General features: G+C 33.5%; 1 protein-coding gene across 6 annotated transcripts in view; it reads right to left on the reverse strand.

The window, feature by feature from the left end:
- Positions 1-7,751, reverse strand: part of MEF2C (myocyte enhancer factor 2C) — a 391,548-nt gene extending 383,797 nt beyond the window's left edge. For 4 of the 6 annotated variants that reach the window (XM_053701483.1, XM_053701481.1, XM_053701482.1 and 1 more), the window contains exon 1: positions 7,545-7,749. The gene's annotated coding sequence lies outside the window, so the exon portion shown is untranslated. Of the gene's footprint in view, positions 1-7,544 lie in introns of all 6 variants that reach the window. The other 2 variants (XM_053701486.1, XM_053701484.1) reach the window with 1 other exon arrangement.
- Between the last annotated feature and the right edge of the window lie 10,393 nt (positions 7,752-18,144).

An 18,144-nucleotide genomic window follows, 5' to 3' on the forward strand; every position in this document is an offset into this window, starting at 1 on the left:
CCCTCAAGGTGGGAGAGTGCTAGCGACGGCTCTGAGCCGTCGTTAGCACCTGAATGGGAAACTCTGCCATCGTTAGCACAGAAAGGGTTAATGTGTTCCCAATCATCCATTTTACCTACTGGAATGTATTAAATTGTTTATAAATAGCTCCTTCACCTTAACTTTCTCATTTGAAATAGATTATTGTGCCTATTGTATCCCCACCTATACCGAATATTAAGTTCTAACTAAAAAAAAAAAAACATATAAAGAAGAAGGTTTAGATAAAATAATGCTCTTGAGTTTGTGTCTGTGAAAGAGAGGTACTAAAATGTACATTTTCCTTTGTTCTCTCTAAGTATTGGCTTTGACTAAATGGCAGTAAAGAAGGATGGCTTTCTGTAAATGTTTAGACAGATAAGATAATGAGGTATTCTCTCCCTACAAGATAAGCCCACTCTATTGGGTTGTGGTTTCAGTTAGCACAAACAACTATTTCATATACAAAAACCCCCCATAAAGGAACAATTCTACATACATTTGAAACTCTGCAGATGGTATAACAAGTGATAGGAAACACATTAAGGAGAAAACAATTTAACAGTACACTGTCCCTTTAATGAAAAAAAAAATGAGTGATGATTAAATGCAATAATGATGATTAAATGCAATAATTACAAACATATAAAGCACAAAGTTGAGCAGTTAAATGGTTAAGAATGCTTCAGACTATCCTGGAAAATGAAAATGTATTTAACTTCTTAACTGAAGAACTTAAGAAATAATATTAAAAAGGTAAATGCTAAGGTTCTGATTGGTTTCATGGGTTGAAACAGCTACTGGATTACTCTAATAGGGTAGTTTTAAAATTTAATAGTGAACATAGCACTTTCAAAAACCATTGGAAACCTTTCTTAATAGAATGCTTGTATCTGGATTTTTTGTTGGCAACTCAAAGATTTATAAATAACACTTTTAACATTTCATTTGACTGTAAAAAATAGTGTTAAGCAACTATTATCACAATGAATGGCTGAAATCATCATAGATGAAAATTACACAAAGCACAAGATTAAAACTGAGAGCCAGTAGATTTCTAAAGAACCAAAATGATATTTTTATAGCATATTTTATTATTATATTTGTTTGTTTTACATACAATAGGCCTCTGTGAGTACAGCTATTTCACAACAAGAGCTAGACTAATTTCCATTGAACTATTCATTTATTTGACAATAATAAGGCATAATAGTTAAAGGGACAGTGTATTGTGAATTATTTCCCACTTAATGTGTTTCCAATGACTTGTTATACCAACTGCAGACTATAAAATGTATAAGAAATGGTTAATTTTGTTTTTTTATATATGAAATAGTTTTTGCTAGTTAAAACCACAAGTCATTTACATGGGCTGAGCTTGCAGAGAGAGACAGACATCCTTAACTTATATTTATTTCTATGCATAGTGGCCTCCTTATCTAATCTCTGCATATATACACATAAGTCAGTACTTAGAGAGAACAATTGATCATTAACATTTTAGAACCAATCTCTCCAACCCCAACTGAGAGTGGGATTTTTCTGTTTACATAGCTTTTCTATAATCATTGCTGGAGTACTGACATTTTCAGTATATGGCAAAATTAGCTATTTCACTTAATACACTCCAGGTAAAATTGATTATTGGGAAAACACTAAAGGAACATTTTTACGAATGTTACAGTACACTGTCCCTTTAAATTGTTTGTTTGTGTTACATTTATTAATAAGACAGTATTTCTCAAACATTTTTAGGCCAAGAATGTCCTTGAAGCATCAATTTATTTTAATAACATATGAACATCAAGCAAACCTAAAATTAAAGGGACAGTATACACCAATTTTCATATAACTGCATGTAATAGACACTACTATAAAGAATAATATGCACAGATACTGATCTAAAAATCCAGTATAAAACCGTTTAAAAACTTACTTAGAAACTCCCAGTTTAGCTCTGTTTAAAAGGTGACTGGAACACCCACTGCAAGTGGGAAATAGCAGACACTCCCCCTCCCCCTTCCTTTTCATATGAAAAGACCCTTTGCACAAACAGAAGCAAGCTGGAGTAGGTGTATGTCAGTATTCTCCTAAAACTTTGGGGCTTGGTTATGAGTCTGAAAATAAGAGCAATGTTGTTTAAAGATAAGCAAAACTGTACATTTTAAAAAAAACAAAAAAAAAACAAAAAAAAAACAAAAAACTGTATGGGCTATATAAATGGATTATCTACAAAATATTTATGCAAAGTATAATGTCCTTTTTAAAAATAATTTGTCTATAACCAAACATCACTTGGTACACAACGTTATGTGTAAATGTAATTTAGAGAAAATACAGTTTCATTAAAAATTGCTGTAAACAATAGTACATTTTTTTATATAACTGTTACACTGATTCCATTAGGAAATAGACATAATGAAATGCATTTAGTTATAGTTTGTATGCACTATCTATAGCTAACTACCAATGCACAGGATCATTATTTTCTATTATCTATAAGCAAAAAAAAAAAGATGTACAACTGTTTTAACAGAGGACAAATAACAACTTTTAATTGCTTAGAGACATGAAACCAAACATTTTTCTTTCATGATTCAGATAGGGCATTAATAATAATAATAGGTTACTTCTATTATCACATTTTATTTGTTCTCTTTGTATCTTTTATTGAAAAACAGAGATGTAAGCTCAGGAGCGTGCATGTGCCTGGGGCACTATAAGGTAGCAGTTTGTAAGAATGTTATCCATTTGCAAGAGAATAAGATGGCAGCATTTATTTGATTTAATTTATTAATGCTTTGATAAATTTATGGTACAAACTAAATTGGTTGATTAATTGGTTGATTAATAAATCAATGTTTGTTTATAAATCTATTCTACAATAATAAAAATACAAAAAAACACAAAACCATGTGTTCACCAAGGGATTACTTTCATCATGTGCGGCTGTGTCCATCAGTTGCACAGAAGAGATTAAATAATATAGCTCCACAGGATTCTGTTACACTTGTTCCATAGGTTTGTTTTCATTGATTTCCATATGTCAAATGATTGAGATATTTGTCTCAAATGTATAGTGTGTGTGATATACTGAACAGCTAAAAACGTTTTACTATTAGTGTTTAATAACTATAAATCTTACACATTAGAATCAGCTTTAGCAATTGGTGGTTTAATAAACACAAGGGCCGATTATCTAACGTTCTCTGGTGAGATTATCTAAGTGGTCTCAGCAGTACTGAGATGTCCCTCAAATAATTTTAAAAGGGTACATTTTAGCAGAGTACTGTTTATCTATCTATGCAAAGATCTATATGTGAAGGAAAGAAACATACATTGCAATCTAATACTAAATAAAGCCCCCAAAGATTGTGCATGATTTCTTTCCATGCCAGCGAGTTTTTTATCGTCACACCCTAGGTCATATGATATATCATTTGTTTAAAACAGTTGCTACTAAACCCTGCTTTAAAAAACATTTGCTAGTTTCTAGGTTTTACTAGCAATGACTGATTGTTTTTTTTTTTTCTGTGAATTACATTAAAGGTACTGAAATGCCACTGATTTCATTTTTTAAACTAGGTAATATGATCTGACATTAGAGGCTTCAAGTGTCAAACAATAAAGCATGAAACTACTACTAGACTTCTGAAGACCAGTAAATATATACTGTAGAATAACCTCTCACAATAAACTGCATGAGAATTCTAACATCAGTCCCAACTCAATTCAATTAGACTTTTTAGTGCAAAAGGATCTTTTTGTACTAGGGTTGATTTTGACTTCCTTATTTTGACTTCCTTATTTTGACATTCAATCTACTGAACATTTCATTGCTTGCTTGAAATAAAAACATGATACAACGGAAAATTCTGCTTTTATATAGGTAATAACACACACACACTCACACATACACACACATACACACATAACACACACACACATATACATTCACATACACGCATATACACGCACATACACACATACTCACACATACACACACATACACGCACATACACATAAACACACATACACGCACATACACGCACATACACATAAACACACATACACGCACATACACATAAACACACATAACACACACACATACACGCACATACACGCACATACACATAAACACACATAACACACACACTAATACATGAACCTACATAAACACACATAACATATATACACACATACATTCACATACACACATATACATGCACACACACAAACACACATAACACACATACATAAACATTCACATACATGCATATACACGCACACACATACATTCAAATACACACACACACACACATACACATACACGCACATACACATAAACACACATAACACACACTAATACATGAACCCACATAAACACACATAACATACTGTATATACACACATACATTCACATACACACATATACACATATACACACAAACACACACATATATACATTCACATACATGCATATACACGCACATACACACACACATAACACACACACACACATACATTCACATACACACAATACACACACATATACACACACACGTATACATGCACATGCATAAACACAAATAACACACACATATACACACATACATTCACATACACGCACACACACACACACACACACACACATAAAACACATACATATACACACACATATACATTGATATACACACAACATAGATACACATAACACACACATATATACACACACACCTACATTCACCTACACAAATACACACACATAAGCACACATATACACACATACATTCAAATATACACACACATGCATATACATACACACAGACACACACAAATATACGCACATATATAAACACACATACATTCTTATACATGCACACATGCATAAACACACACATAAACACACATAACACACCTACATATACACATACATTCATGCATATACATACACACACAAACAAACTAAAAACCTATATGAAACAGACATAAGATTTTTAAGGGTGTTTTTCTTGGGGGTTTTGCACACACAATATATATGTTGTGAATGCTAAAGTAAAACATAACAAATAATTGATGTTAATGATGGTTGCCTAATGTGCATCAATGCCTTTTTCCATTTAGAAAAAAACCCAAAACAATTTATGACATCACTTTGCATCATTTTATAATTAAACATTTGTCAACATTCAAACACTTAAATGTAATCATAGATTAAAATTATTAATTCATTTTTAAAAAAGGTGAATAGAGTTGTATTTTAAACATTTCATAAAAATGTACATATTAAAAAATCAGCTATTCAAATAGCCAAGATATTCTGTATCATAATGGTGATACTGGGTTTTCCTGGGGTCAAGGCTTTTAAAATATTAATGTCCAAAAATCAGCCAAAAATGTAATTTACATGTGTTTTCTGATGTATTGGAATACTGCTGTTGAATTCTTCTAGAACAATGTATCTGTGAAGTTTCTGTGTTTGAAGAGCACATAATAACTAAGTTTTCTAATAGAGTTGTGCTGGTCATGATTAGAAAAAAAGCTTAAGGCTGTGTGAAGCACAACATTTGTCTAATAGACTGGAATAGATCCCATCTTGGGATAGACATAGTTCAATAATCAACTCAGGGTGATTTGAAGCGCAAAAAAATAAAAACAGGGTGCATTCAAATACAGCACTTAAAAGTTAATCGCAGACTCTTTTTAAGAACAGGATGGACTTAGGGTGTTCCACATGGAACATGTAAGCAGCAAATATGTATCTAGTGTGGATCAATAAGACAATGTAATCTTCATTTTTTCCCAAAAAAGTTTTAATACTTTACGTACTTATTCCCCCTCTATTTTACTTCTCTGCTGCTATTTATTTGTGGTCTCACTGGTTTTTAAACTAATTGCAACTGGATCCATAGATTTTATTTCCTGTTAAAAAAAAATTCTCTTTGTTTTTATAAAGTAATAACTGGTGTGTATTCTGTCTAATTAATATATTTATTTATTTATTTATTTATTTATTTATTGGATATATATATATATATATATATATATATATATATATATATATATATATATATATATATATATATATATGCTTATATTTATCAGTAATGCCCAAAAGATTGTTGAGATTGTTAGATAAACAAAATAAACACTGGAGAACTTAAGTCACCAGTTATACTTAAAAAAACGTTGATTTACAAGATTTTTTGGGAAATGAATTCTTTAGTAACATAATATTTATCTTGCTTTTATGCATATGGGACATTTGTAAATACCCCCAAGTGCATCAAGATTCTAGATTAAGAATGCAGTTTGTAGGGATGGAGAAAACAAACGTTTAATAATAGTACCAACAAATGTAAAATGTGTTGAACTGAATCCTTTTATCTTGAAGTAATTGGTCTTAACTTGTCCACTTAATGAATTACATCACATCTATGATTACCAAGAAGCTGTTTTTTTTTACATTGGCTAGTAATGTAAAAAATAATAAGGTCATTCTATACAAAAAAGGAAAATTGTCAGATAAACAGATAAATCACATTGTCTTATAAAAGATTTTGCTTTTACAAAACACGTCCTGACAATAGACAAATTGTCTTTCCACATACAGTTGGTTTTATTACGTTGCATTTTTCTGTGCATATCACCCATTACATTATAGGTGATATAAAATGGCACTTTTCACATACAGATATGGTTATTGTATTGAATCTATGTACCAAGGTGGTTTATAAAATGTAATATTTTTTGTTTAGGCTATTGAAATCTGATTGAAAAACTGACTTGTAATGACTAATACTTTTTGCATTGTTTTTTTTCTCTATTAGTTCAATAAATAATTTTCAAAAATGTTTTAATTGATTCCATATTTTAAATCCATGCTGTGAAGTTAAAAGAATTCTTTCTTGGAACAGAATTTTTTTTTTTACATCTGGCATGCCATATTTTTGTATTTGTTCTGCAATTATAAACCTATTGTTCTAAGAACTCCATAACTGCAAAAAAAGTATGTGCAAAAGAAGAGAAAAAAAAGGCTTTCTGCGAACATATTATTATGTTGCTATTGTCATAAAGTAACACTATTTCTAGAAATATCAACTTATACTTTCAAAGGATAAGCAATAAACATAGAGACAACAGAAAACATCTCATGATTAATATCACTCAAGAAATGTTCTGCAACTATTGATTTTCCTTTTTTATTAATTACAACATTTATACTACATAAATAGTATACATTATAGTAATTAAGATAAAGACCTGAGACAAAATAAACAATAAAGTCAGCACCTTCACTAAAATAACAGTAAATAGACCAAAATAGGCCTCTTTTTAGGTATAGCTGTAAGAAAATATATATTTTAAACTTAAATTAAAGTTACCATTTAAAATCAAATTCTGATACACTTATATTAGCTGTAATTTCCCCTAATTTCCTGTAGTACAAAACTAGCCCCCATGACCACCATTCATAAAGTAAATATTTGTTCAGTAATAAATATATATATAAAAAAACAACTTACCAGTGCCCTGCTTCTCCAGGAAGTCTCTCCCTACAGCACCTGCTGAGGTTTTCGTTGATCAAAATCTGACAGGTAAAAAAAATTCCTGTACAATAAAGCCAGACCAGCTGGCTTTGAAGAGAAACCCCCCAGTCCGGGTTATGTTTGCCTCACTATACTGCTAGAATGAGGACAAGAGCTTTTTCCCCTTTAGCTGTTGACCTGTAAGAAGCGAGATTCTCGTGCACAAGTGTCTGGCAGACCCACAACCACCTGCTCCTGTCAGTCTGGTATAAATTTAGCTGTAAAAGGTATCATTGACAGCCAGACCTTTGTCAGCGCTGGCATAAGAACACAAGATTAAGGTCCCCCAAACATATGCCATAAGTATGGAAAATATGAAATGCATAGCTTTATTTAAAAATCATTCTTTAGACAAATACAAAACCTTTCATATGTAAAATATCATCTTTTTTTTTACACTGCCCCCTCATTTGCTATTCTAAGAATAATACTTGAACAAAACACTTTTTGTATTTATAATTATGGTTGAGAGAATTCTAAGAGTGCAGATATTCAACTAAAACCTAGGTTATTAAACACATAAGCTGTAATAGAGTTGGCTCTTGTGCTGTCTCATTCAAAGTGAAATTAGAACAGTGTAAACCATCTCGGAAAGGAGTTATTAATCATAGACCCAAAATTAGAAATTACACCGTGGTAAGAGACTAAGCCACACAAGATTGTATGTGTGTAACAGTATTTGCTACCCTTTAGGAACTGAAAAGGTGTTTTCTGTAGTGTGGCTTTATGTCTGGCAATTCAAAGATGGCTTTAAAAAGCGAAATTGTTTTACTGCTCATCATTGAATTAAGAGCATTTATAATTAATGTCCTCCTTTCATGAAAAATATTCTCTGATAAAGTGGAAGACCTTTTTCTGAAGAAAAAGATAGAAGAGGGTGCTTACTGAGAATATGCTTATGACACGTAAAATGAATTGTTAATACGTGCATATTCATATTAACTAAATAATCAAGCAAAACAGATTTAGCCTCCACTTAGTTAATTGTGTCATAGTTTTTAACAAATTGCTCTGAGTGTCTTCTTGTACTCATTACTGCTCCTCAGAAGGGGGTGCAGAATATAATCTGGGTCAGAAACCCTTTGTAAAATAAACAAAGTTCCTATTTACTTCCTATGTATAAACAACTGCTCACCAAGTCTTGTGTCTCTGCAGGGGCACCACTTTGAGATAAAAACACAGGCCTGATTGGCATCATCTAGTATCCACGGAAACAACATAAGTACCTCTCTTACTGTGAGCTTTTCTTATACAAGATTTTAAAGCAGAGTACTGAATAAGTAAGTGTTATTATTTAATAATTATACAAGAATTTCTTTTCACAGGCCTGCAATGTGGGAAAAGGTTCTGTATTGTTACATACATCATAACAAAACCCTTATGTTTTCATCATACTTCAAAAAATTATGTGTTTGCTCTAAAGCAATCCATCAGTTCTCCATCTGTAACATAAAACAACCTCCCAAACTCAGAAAGGGGCATTTTATGGTTCTCAGAAAAATATTTTCTATAAGAAAATACTAACTTTGAGAAACCTGTATTTTTCTGATTTAGGTGAGGTGGCATATAATGAGTTACAGTTCTGTCTCCATAGCAACAAGCAAGATATTATTTTATCTTACTTAAAGGTAAGAACATTTTACAGTATACTTATTAAGACATTAAACTATAATTTTGTTAATATACCTAGAAGGTCAATCAAGAACACAGTAAATGAGCTGATGGTCCATGAAAGAAGAAATATACAGTAATGAAAATTGTCCAAAATTATTTAATCTTTTCAAGCAAAGTGGTAACAACCAAGTACTTTTTAAAAGGGATTTGTTTCAGCTATCTCTAACAGGGCATTTCAGGTAATAATTTCCATTTTGACCAATGTCTACTAAAGCTATTTAATAGCAAATACCCTTTTTAGTTTATATAAATTATAACATGTTTATCTTACCTGTAGATTTGTAGAGCTTAATCAAAGTCAAAAGTTGTATAATAGAAAGTTTATCTAAGGCCAAATAAAAATTCCTGGTATTATTTTATGTGCACCAATAACTGCATTGTATGTGTAGTAATAGTACAATGGTCCATCCCTACTCATCATTTGTATACAAAAATTCATAGAAATTTTCATTAAATGATACCTGATAAGTAATTAGAGTTCAACTAGTCCGTTCACTCTCTTTTACATCAACCAATCATTCTTATGCCAATTCCGCAAAGTGGTATAGAGACATATGATTATGTAAGTTAGCATTTATTGTTTAAAGAACTTTTTTATTTAAGGTGGATTTTTTTTAATAACAGAAAAGCTTTCTCCTAATCTGCTATAAACGGGTGCAAATAAGCATTAAAATAGATAATGAATTTCCATACTGCTATAGTGCATGGTGATCTTTCGTAGATAGTAGATAGTTATAGTTATCTGGATTCACTGAGCTGATCTTCTCATCATAGTATATGCAGGAAACCAAGTTAAGCCCCATATAACTCTCGTTAGAATGTCAGTAGACATTCTGGAATTGAACTCAATAAAAAGGAGAAAGGACAGTTAAATATATATGCATTCTGGAATTTGCCTTTTTTTCTTGCTGTGCTAAGTTACTATAAAGTTCACCCATATAATAAGTGATCCCACTTATATGTTCTTTGCCATTTGAAAGAGATGGAACAGTGTTCCAAGATAACCTATTTTCTTCACTTCCATCTGATTGTCATGGAAACAATGGCAACTGTCTCATATCAGTCTTTTACTTAAAGGTAAATTTTGATATAAAATGTTTAACCCCTTAATGACCACAGCACTTTTCCATTTTCTATCCGTTTGGGACCATGGCTATTTTTACATTTTTGCGGTGTTTGTGTTCAGCTGTAATTATGCCCAGCAGTGAAGGGGTTAATTAGGGAGCATGTAGGGAGCTTCTAAGGTTAATTTTAGCTTTAGCGTAGTGTAGTAGTCAACCCCAAGTATTGATCTAGGCCCATTTTGGTATATTTCATGCCACCATTTCACCGCTAAATGTGATCAAATTTAAAAAAAAGTTACATTTTTCACAATTTTAGGTTTCTCACTGAAATTATTTACAAACAGCTTGTTCAATTATGGCACAAAGGTTTGTAAATGCTTCTCTGGGATCCCCTTTCTTCAGAAATAGCAGACATATATGACTTTGGCGATGCTTTTTGGTAATTAGAAGGCCGCTAAATGCCGCTGCGCAGCGCATGTGTATTATGCCCAGGAGTGAAGGGGTTAATTAGGGAACTTGTAGGGAGTTTGTAGGGTTAATTTTAGCCTTAGTGTAGTGTAGTAGACAACCCAAAGTATTGATCTAGGCCCATTTTGGTATATTTCATGCCACCATTTCACCGCCAAATGCGATCAAATAAAAATAAATTGTTCACTTTTTCACAAACTTTTTTACAAACTTTAGGTTTCTCATTGAAATTATTTACAAACAGCTTGTGCAATTATGGCACACGTGGTTGTAAATGCTTATCTGGGATCCCCTTTGTTCAGAAATAGCAGACATATATGGCTTTGGCGTTGCTTTTTGGTAATTACAAGGCCGCTAAATGCTGCTGCGCATCACACGTGTATTATGTCTAACAGTGAAGGGGTTTATTAGGTAGCTTGTAGGGTTAATTTTAGCTTTAGTGTAGAGATCAGCCTCCCACCTGACACATCATACCCCCTGATCCCTCCCAAATAGTTCCCTTCCCTCCCCCACCCCACAATTGTCCCCGCCATCTTAAGTACTGGCAGAAAGTCAGCCAGTACTAAAATAAAAAGGTACCTTTGATTTTTTTTAGCATATTTACATATGCTGATGTGTAGGATCCCCTCTTAGCCCCCAACCTCCCTGATCCTTCCCCAAACAGCTCTCTAACCCTCCCCCTCTGCCTTATTGGGAGCCATCTTGGGTACTGACAGCTGTCTGCCAGTACCCAGTTTGAAAAAAAAAAGTTTTTTATTTGATTTTTTAGGTTATTTTTCTGTAGTGTAGCTTCCCCCCCCACAAACCAACCCCCCAGCCCCTGCCTGATTATTTTTAGCTTGCCTCCCCCCCCCTTTTTCCCACTTTTCACTCAAACATTTCTGCAGTGTAGCAGTTCCCACACGCTCCCTCCCCGTGCACGCGCCTGCCTCCGCCCCCGTGCATGCGTGTGCATCAGTGTGCGCCCCTGGCCTTTAGGGCTTCAAGCATGTGCACGCTACCTACCTAGGTATCTCTTCAACAAAGAATAACATGAGAATGAAATAAATTTGATAATAGAAGTAAATTGGAAACTTTTTAAAAATTGTATTCTCTATCTGAATAATGAAAGACATTTTTGGGGTTTAATGTCCCTTATAGTTATACAAAATGATACACCCTTGCAATACATTTTCATGATTTATTTTTGCCTCCTTTTCATGTCATTTAGCTCTGAAAATTGAGCAATTTATAATTCTCAGAACTTGAAATGCATTTTGACTTAAAGGGACAGTCAAGTCCAAAAAAACCTTTCATGATTTAAATAGGGCATGCAATTTTAAACGCAAAGAAGGGTGTGTGTGTGTGTATTGACATACGATTCCTCACAAGCACAGTTAATGATAAATATACATAAGTCCTCTTGGCAGTCCTTTAAGGCAATACAAAACATTATGTCAAAGTAGTGGCTTAACACTTTGTACAGACTCACGCTACTTGTAATGGTGGGAGGACCTTCCGCTATTCCTGCGGTGCGAAGAGAGCCATGCTCCCTACCTCACTCAACCTATGTCAGCATGTCTTCGCGTGCAAGCCGCGGCAAACCGCATCCAACTCCTTGGCGCTCTCCGGTACTTTCTCCTTTGCGCTCTCCGATGACGTCACTATTGATGGACTGAAGCCTATGAGGAACAGCCGGAGGTGCTGGCAAATGAATCGTTCCGTCCTGGAACTAACACCGGATCTGCTGAAGTACGTGTAGATGCAGGGGAAAAAAAGGTCGATCCGATTCCAGGTTATATAAAAAATCCAACTTTATTCAAGACAAGTATTAAAAACAAAAGGGAAGCACCTTAGCAAATTACGAGTTGTAGCAGGCAAAGCACTTGGCTTACGTGTTTCGGCTTAGTGAGCCGTAATCGTAGCCTGCATGCAATTTTAAACAACTTCCCAATTATTATTTATTAAAAGTTAAACCTAGGAGGTTAATATACTAATATCTTAGACCTTGAAGACTGCCTCTAATCTGAATGCATTTTGACAACTAGAGGGCATTAGTTCATGTGTTTTATATAGATAACATTGAGCTCATGCACATGAAGTGACCTAGCAGTGAGCACTGATTGGCTAAAATGCAAGTCTGTCAAAAGAACTGAAATAAGGGGGCAGTCAGCAGAAACTTAGATACAAGGTAATTACAGAGGTAAAACTTGTATTATTATAACTGTGTTGGTTATGCAAAACTGGGGAATGGTTAATAAATGGATTATCTTTCTTTTTAAACAACACAAATTCTGGTGTTTACTGTCCCTTTAAAGGGATATGAAACCCATTTTTTTTCTTTCATGATTCAGATAGAGCAGGCAATTTTAAGCAACTTTCTTATTTACTCCTTTTATCAATTTTCCTTCATCTCTTGGTATCTTTATTTGAAAAGCAGGATTCAAAGCTTAGGAGCCAGACCATTTTTGGTTCAGCACCTTGGTAGCGCTTGCTGATTGGTGGTTAAATGTATATCTGCCAATAATTGGCTTTATCAGACAACAATTGCAAAATAATGCATTTTATTCTAACTTTATGATAGTGGCTAGACTTGTTGTCTGTAGACTAAAGCTCATTTGGCTCCTCCAAATAAGACAAATGGGTGGAATTTGGCAATTAAAAATAATTACAGTAAAAAGGATGTTAATTTGTTATAAAAACATTAATACTTGGCTATGTTATTCTATAGCAACACAATAGAAATGTCTTGTAATTACAAGGTGCTGAATTTCCCTTTAAACATAACTACATCAGCTAGACTCCTTATTTCTGATTTTCATGTGCACATATATATTAAAATAGGTTCTGCCAAATATAGTCTCCTGGTTACCGTCCCATAAAGAATATTAGCTGGCACATTGCGTTATATCTGTATTAAACCTAGTCTAGAACAAAATTCCTTGGTATTAATTGCAATTAATAGGCACTGTACTCAGTTCTCTAGATTCAATAGAACCAATGAAACCATGAAACAAAAAGAAAAGAAAATAATATCTTGCAGAAAAAAACTCACTGCCACATCACAATTTTAAAAAATGTGCAATTAATGAAGATTTGACCCTTCTCCTCCTCACAGCCGTGAGTTACAAATAAATCTTTATTGAAATTAATGGAACCACATCCATCGTGTAACTGTTCATTGCAGTGCAAAGAATAAAGTTCCACTGTGAGAGATATTGGCATTACAAAACTTTATTCAAAACGTTAGAGGACAAATGAACTGAAAACAGTTAAAGGAAAATAAAAAATACAAACAAGACAAAAACTTTGTAAGCTTTAAAATGATAAGACATGACAGAGAGATGAGATACTTAAAGGATTACTTTCTGTTATAATTTTTAAGCTAAACAACTAGCATATTAAAGTTAATAAACATTAATTAAAACCTACTGACCTATATTTTCTCCAAAACGAAGTTTCATAACGTTCTAAAAGTTATATCTTTTATTCGCCGATGATGTCACGTTATCCTGCCCACTATTTTCAGCACTGAGTGTTCAAAATACTTAAACCAATAACTTTGTGTTTAAAGCGCCATTTTGAAACCTAGGTATTGTAAATTGATTGGTACAGAGCAAAGGATACCCACGGAGTGGGTTTGGAAAACAATTAAATTTGCAGACAAGATTTCTGATATACGGTAGAGATATGTTAATGAAATGCTATTGATAAAAAGCGTATTTGGGGTAGTTAGTTAGTAACAGGCATAGAAAATATTTACTTACAGTGGCCCTTTAACAGGAGGAATATAGATTTTATGAATTCCACATTTTGGCCCAAGGATTAGGTAAAAAATCCTGACTATGTCTGCTCAATGCCCTGGAATGACCATTGTTAGTCCCTTGAGGCACCTTTCCTTCTATCCAGAGAGGCTAGTTTACCAAAATAAAATAGATGTGAATATTTTATAATACCCTTTGTAACTGTGTTTCCTAAGTATTACAGCTGTAATTATTATTTTCCAAATAACAGCAACTATAGGTGTATGGGTTTTAAGTAAGAATACAAAAAAACCTCATAGGAAGTTCAAGGGACATCATGAAACAAGGCCACCAATCAATGCAGATAGGGTGGGTTAACCTTATCTGGCTAAAATGGATATCTGAATGAGCAAATGATACAAGGCTTAGGGGAAGAATCAAAGAGAAGGCAAACTTGCATTACTTAAAGGTAAAGTAGGCACACATAAAAACTGATTGTTTGTAGTCATAGATGCTGTAAAGCCTGACAGAATTAAACCACTCAGAGTGAAACTTTTTTAATTTACTGGTAATACTGACCACTTCCCCTTGCCTATGCAAAGTGTAAAAGGGACAGTTAAGTCAACATTAAACTTTCATGTTTCAGATAAGGCATGTCATTTTAAACAATTTACTTTTATCATCAAATTTGCTTTGTTCTCTTGGTAAAGCTAAATCTAGGTAGCTCATATGCTAATTTCTAAGCCATTGAAGGCCACCTCTATTCTCAGTGCATTTTGATAGTTCTTCACAGCTAGATGGTATTAGTTGACGTGCCATACAGATAACATTGTGCTCACGCCCGTGGAGTTACCTAGGAGTCAGCACTGATTGGCTAAAATGCTAGTCTTTCAAAAGAACTGAAATAAGGGGGGCAGTCTGCAGAGGCTTAGATATAAGGTAATTACAGAGATAAAAATTATAGTAACATAACCATGTTAGTTATTCAACACTGGGGAATGTGTAATAAAGGGATTATCTATCTTTTTAAACAATAAATATTCTGGAGTAGACTGTCCCTTTAATATATGAGAAGACATCTTGAATCTCAGCTATCATAGGATCACTTTGTATTCAATTAAATGGCCTTGATCTTGGACTGGTATTTCCATGTATATTTGTCTAGACCATTCTTTACTCTGCCTGGAGTCTGAATACCGTCTCTGTCCCTGGCACTGCATGGGTACTGGATACTTTAATGCCATACTTTCTGACTGCTTTTGAACACTATTTTAACTAATCTTACATGTATATTTATCTGTTTAAAACTTAGTATTGAGCGAACTCTGGCCTACTCTGATTTTTCAGTTATTTTTCAAAACCTTTTGCATAATTTGAAGATACATAGTTGAATATATTATAGGCAGTTTAATATGTTAGAGGCAAACTTTTCCTACTGTGCCACAGAGATTCAGCATGTCAACAAAACAGAACAATTGCCGCAAAAAGAATGAAAAACTTAGGCAAATTAATATTAGTTAATAGTTTATGTATTAAGCTGTTGTAGAAATATCTACAAATTGAGTAAAGGTATGGAAAACACTTTGAAGTTGTGATATATGTGAGTCTGCTTACTATATATTAAGAACACTGCTTCTTAAAGGGACATAATACTCATATGCTAAATCACTTGAAACTGATGCAGTATAACTGTAAAAAGCTGACAGGAAAATATCACCTGAGCATCACTATGTAAAAAAGGAAGATATTTTACCTCACAATCTCCTCAGCTCAGCAGAGTAAGTTCTGTGAAAAAGTTATACTTCACCTGCTCCCAGCTGCAGGTCAAAAATAAAAAAAAAATGAAGAAATGAACAGCAGCCAATCAGCATCAGCAGTGCTGAGGTCATGAACTCTTACTGTGATCTCATGAGATTTGACTTAACTCTCATGAGATTTCATAGTAAGCTTCCTTTACCTGATTGGTGAAATAATATGAGAGTTCACAAGGCTCATCCTTTCAGCTGTCCCAGGACAGACACACTAAAATGCTGCTTAGAAATCCTTTACAATGGGATGTGGCTACTGAGGAACTTTTGAGGTAAAATATCTTTCTTTTTTACATAGAGATGTTCAGGAGATATTTTCTAGTCAGCTTTTTACAGCTATGCTGTATCACTTTCAAGTGTTTAAACATTTGGGTATTATGGCCCTTTAACCACTTATCCTGGGTGCCTGACCAATAACACAAGAGCAGGGGCAGATATGTTCCCTAACTGGGAATTCTTTCCACTCTTCTATTGAAACATGGGGCTCATATTATTTACTGTCCCTTTAAGCTGCAACCAAACCTCTACAAGGTAATTGGCTAAAAATTGCAGAGATATTGTTCAACACAGACAAAGAACAGAAAGAGGATGAAGCAGTTTTTTTTTTACTTGACTGTCCCTTTAATAATGGTTTTTGCTCTAGCTTTGAATAAAGTACTATATCATAACATTTACAGTGTTCCTATGTTTCGCTTGTAAGTTAAGCTGTGAAAAACAGGAGAAGATTAAACTGAGTAGGTGGATGTTTGAAGATATAATACAACAAATATAAATGTGATGAGATAGTGAATAAGATACATACAATTACCTAGCTCTCTTTATACATAGAGTTATGCTGCAGCAGGGATGAAGGAAGGATACATAAATCCCTTGGTCTAATCCTTTTGGATAATCATGTGATTCTCAGGTTCAGGCAGAAAATGTGTCCAAACAGAATCTCAAAGGAAAAATATTGATGGAATAAAAATAAATACTCTGCGGTAGCAGGAGATCTGATGTATCTATGTTTAATACATCAGTGACCACATGATAAACCTTAGGAATGTATTGCAGGCTAGTAGCTTTTTAAGCCTTTAGAACATTGCCTGTAAAGAAGGAACAAAGCAGGAATATGTTGGTTAATTGATTGATTGTCTAATTTGTTTTCATGATCATGTATGTAAAATTAATTAAATCCAGGAAATATTGAAGAAAGAGGTGAGGACACTTCCATTAGGCTAGACTCACTCCTAGTAACTAGATATAATGGTACCATAACAAGGGTTGCCACATGAGTGGTGAGTCCAAATGTCAGTAGTAATTTGTCAATCTTTTTACCAGACTCTGCCAAAATAGAACATAGGCATCCAAATAATTGTAATAGGGAATGCCGGTCACTAATACTGGAATTGGCTGTTGGCCACATTACATTACACTCACACTAATGGCTCCATTTATTAATCAGATAGGCTACTTTGGATTGCAAAAGTGGATGTTTGTATTTACAAATATTGGTACAAATGACTTTTTTTCTTTTTTTTTTGCATTGTAAGTTTGGTTATTGGATACGTACTAACACTGGCCACAAAATTTTGGTTAAATGTGGACCACTGTCCATAGGCTGTACAGCCTTGAATTAGAAAATGCATGTTACATTTTATTGTTAATATCAATATGACCAAAGTCTCATTTTTAGCATTTTAAATGTATTAATTTCATCAGAGAAAAGATAACATTTGCATTTTTTATTATTTGTAAGAGAATTTGTTTTGACAGTTTTGCTTTGACATAAAGGGGTAGATTTATCATAGTGCAGGCGGAC

This window comes from Bombina bombina, chromosome 2 (genome assembly GCF_027579735.1).
Source record: "Bombina bombina isolate aBomBom1 chromosome 2, aBomBom1.pri, whole genome shotgun sequence".
Lineage (NCBI taxonomy): Eukaryota > Metazoa > Chordata > Amphibia > Anura > Bombinatoridae > Bombina > Bombina bombina.